The 3,697-nt window shown below is 40.6% G+C and overlaps 1 non-coding gene across 1 annotated transcript; it reads left to right on the plus strand.

Annotated features, from left to right (window-relative positions):
* Nucleotides 1-401: 401 nt before the first annotated feature.
* Nucleotides 402-508, plus strand: LOC130741494 (small nucleolar RNA R71). The gene has a single exon (XR_009020390.1). It is a non-coding gene; the product is annotated as a small nucleolar RNA R71 (small nucleolar RNA).
* The last annotated feature ends 3,189 nt before the right edge of the window (nucleotides 509-3,697 follow it).

Genomic DNA, 3,697 nt, shown 5'->3' on the forward strand with positions numbered 1-3,697 from the left:
GAACTATGCTTCCTTGAGCTATAGCTTTGGCTTCATTGCTCTCAGCATTGACAGTACACAAGTTACTAACATGAGGTCCACCACAAGACTTGAACTCCACACAAGTCATTCTTGCACCAATAGCCTTGGTCTCCTTAATATGCATTCGAATCTCCGCCACTTGTTCGGTGAGTTGCTTGTTGGAGGCCAAGAGCTTGTCATAAGCTTCCACTTCAAACTTACTCCTTCGGGTTTGGCGATCATTTTCAGAGTTCATGGCTCTTGCTGCCATCTTTTCTATTAAGTCATACCCCGCTTGGGGGGGAAGAGCATCGAACTCACCATTTGAAGCCGCATCTAGGCCAAACCTCTAAGAGTATTGTAGACCATCATAAAATGTTGCAACCAATTCAGCTTGGGTGAGATTGTGTTGAGGACATTTCCTCAAGAGCTTCTTGAAGCGCTCCCAAGCTTCATAGAGATTTTCCTCAGTGGTTTGCACAAAATTCATAATGTCTTTTTTCAACTTCCTCAAAAAATCTCTTGGGAAGAACCTTGTTGTGAATTTTTCTGCTAGGTCTTCCCAAGTAGTGATACTCCCTTGAGGTTGTGAATTCAGCCATTCCTCCGCTGCATCCTTCAAAGAAAATGGAAACAAGCTCAACCGAATTGCATCCGTCGGAACATTGTTCACACGGTAAGTGTTGCAATTCCGGATGAACCTCTCCATGTGGGCATGTGGATCTTCCAAAGTACCTCCACCATATTGGTTTTGGCTCACCAAGTTGATGAATGCCGGTCTCAACTTAAAGTTTCCCACTCCCTCGGGAAAGACAATACTCCCGGGATAGTCATAACTCATGGTTGCCGAAGTGAGTTCCCGAAGAGACCGGTTGGCATTCTCAACTTCTTGTTCAAATAATCGGAGGGTGATTCCCTCTTGGATTCTTGCCTCGATATGGGCTTGCATCTCCTCCTCCGTCATATGGCCACCCATGACGGTGTCTCTCTCTAGAGAACCTGAAAGTGTGACACTCAAACAGAGAAAGATTAGTAGCACTAATTCTAGACAAAGATAAAAAGAAAAAAAAAATAAAAAAAAATAAAACCACAAACTAAAAACTTAAACCAAAAACCACAAACAATTCCCCGGCAACGGCGCCAAAAACTTGTTGGTCAATCCGCAAGTGTACGGAATTCACCCGATTTTAATTTATCGAACCACGAGGAATTGGTGTGGCAATTCAGTTTAAGATTCAAGTTTAAGGTTGAAAAGCAAGTAAAATTCAGTTTTAATAATTGGTTGTTTCTTGAGTTTGTAAAAGACAAGTAATCACGTAATAAAGCGATTGAAAAACAGAGATGAGATTGCCTTGGGTTCTTGTTCAACTAATTCAGTTTTAGCAAACCTTCCTATCCAATTAATCCGGAGTCTCTCCTTGATGTTCTAGCCTAGTTAGTTTTCTTTCGATGCCTCGCAAAGAAAACCATTCCTAATCAAAAGATAGGTTCAATTCCTTGATAACTTAAACATTTGCTAGAAGCACTAAGCATACAAATCAGGTCAACAAACCCCAACCCTTCCTCTATTCCTAGCAGCAAGTATAGAAGGAGTAATCTCACAACAAGTCCCAATTCTATAACAAACTATCGTTATGATTATAGAAAACTAAGAAGCTAGCATGCATTCAAGCTTGAAAGATAAAGCATAGAGGTGAGATTCAAGGGTTTACTCAAAACTTCATGAATAGAAAAGGATTGATAGCTAAAACATTCAAAGTCTTACAAAGAACCCAAAGCAAAAGGGGTTTTAGCCAAGCATGGCTATAGAATCCATACAAGAAAAGAAGGATAAAACCTGGAACATGGACTTGGAGAATGCTTCTCCTCAAGCTCCAGAGCCTAACCCTACTTCTAACTTATTTAGGAATGTATAGAAATGACAAAAGTTACAAAAAAATTAAAAAAAGCCTATTTATAGGCAAACAGGTCGAGTCTGGGCGCTCAGGCGCCAATTCAGAGCGCCTGAGCGCCAATTGCATGAAAAAACATGCTCTCTGGACCCTAATTGGCACCTAGGCGCCCATTCCCAGCGCCTAGGCGCTTAAGCTCGCCTGAAAAGGGCTTTTTGGCTTCTGAAACTCCTCTTTTCAATCCTCTTTAAGTTTTCCATCAATTCTATGCTTATTGGCCTTCTTTCTTCTTCAGTTCCTGATCTGAAACTTAACCAACAAGCCAAGGAAAATTCTAGAAGCTCAAAGAGCTTATTAGCACAAGAGATCCTTCAATTAACACAATAAAACCATGCAAGTCCTAAACTTTACCTAAAATGCAAGAAAACTCCCTATAAAACTACTAAATTACCAAAGCAAAATAAAGACTAAAGAAAAGATAAAAAATGCATGAGAATGCATGAAACACTACATGAGACTCAACAAAAAGACTCAAAACACACAAAGAAATGACCCTAAAAACACAACTAAAATAGGGTCATCAGCGAGCATGTCCAGAATAGGCTAATTTCGCTTTTAGAGCAACGTATTAAGTGAGATTTCAAATCCTTGGAAAATTAAAAGGTTATCTTTATTTTTCCTTCGACCAGCGTTTCATTTTGGAACCCTGGACTGTACGCACGATAGTATTCACTTTTCGGATGTTCGACGACGCTAATTTCTTTGCTTCGAAACCCTAGATTTGATCACGGGATGAAGACTTTTTCTATTCGGGACTTCTAACTAAGTTTCCGTCCGCGTTGCCAGTTTTGTTTCGACATTTCCAATCTTTCTTTAGAAGGAAGTTTTGTCGTCTGACCATCACAGCAAAAAGTAGTTTTTCGGGACAGATTAACTTACATCGCTTCTGGGATTTTAGATATAGTTTTTCCCAAATGTCAGAGATTTGTTATGAGTTCTGGAAATCTGACGCCAGAATCTCTCCTAGAATTCATCGGTGAACGTGCTGCAAAAATCGGAATCGCGAAATTTTCATTTTCCCGCGATTTCACCTGCCTATAAATAGTCGAAAAAGCAAAATATCTCCTCATTTGCTCCAAATAGGCCGCGAGTTAGGGAGAGGGGAGGGAGAGGAGATTTTCGCCGAAACTCGACCGATCTTCACGCAGTTCGTTCCTACTTCAAGATATCGAGGTAACTAGCTTGATTCTTACCTCTGATCATCGTTTCTGATGCTTTTCTGTAGTCGTTTCTGTGCTCAAAGTTTCGAGCTTTTTGTAAAACTGTCCGTTTTTCCTGATTTCTCTGTTGGGGTATGTTCTCTACGTGCCCAAGAGCCTAGAACCTTGGTCGGTATTCGCCGATATGGATCGAGTTGTCCAAGATCTGAAAAATTGTTTCAAAACCCTTTTTGCGCACATTTCGAAACTTTATTGTCGAAAAGTCGTAATCTGACTTCGTGCCTTTAGGATTTGTTGTCACGGATGTCGTTAGGATCATTGCTGTCAAATTTGTTTTTCGAACTGATAACTTTGAGGTTTGGAGCTTTTATTTTGGACCAAAACGCCCCTGAACGGCCGTATTTTGATCCGATTGTCCGAAAATTGTTCCGACAGTTTCTTTGCCTTAGTTTTACCCAAAAACTACCTTGTAAACAGATTTGATCGAAGAAAAAGAGCCGGAGCCCTTTTTCCTTTTTGGCCGAGAGCTTGTAGTGTTTGGGGGGGGGGGGGAGTTTTCGTTTTTGAAAACTTGTCTTTTCGAAC

Source organism: Lotus japonicus, chromosome 2 (assembly GCF_012489685.1).
Source record: "Lotus japonicus ecotype B-129 chromosome 2, LjGifu_v1.2".
NCBI classification, from domain to species: domain Eukaryota; kingdom Viridiplantae; phylum Streptophyta; class Magnoliopsida; order Fabales; family Fabaceae; genus Lotus; species Lotus japonicus.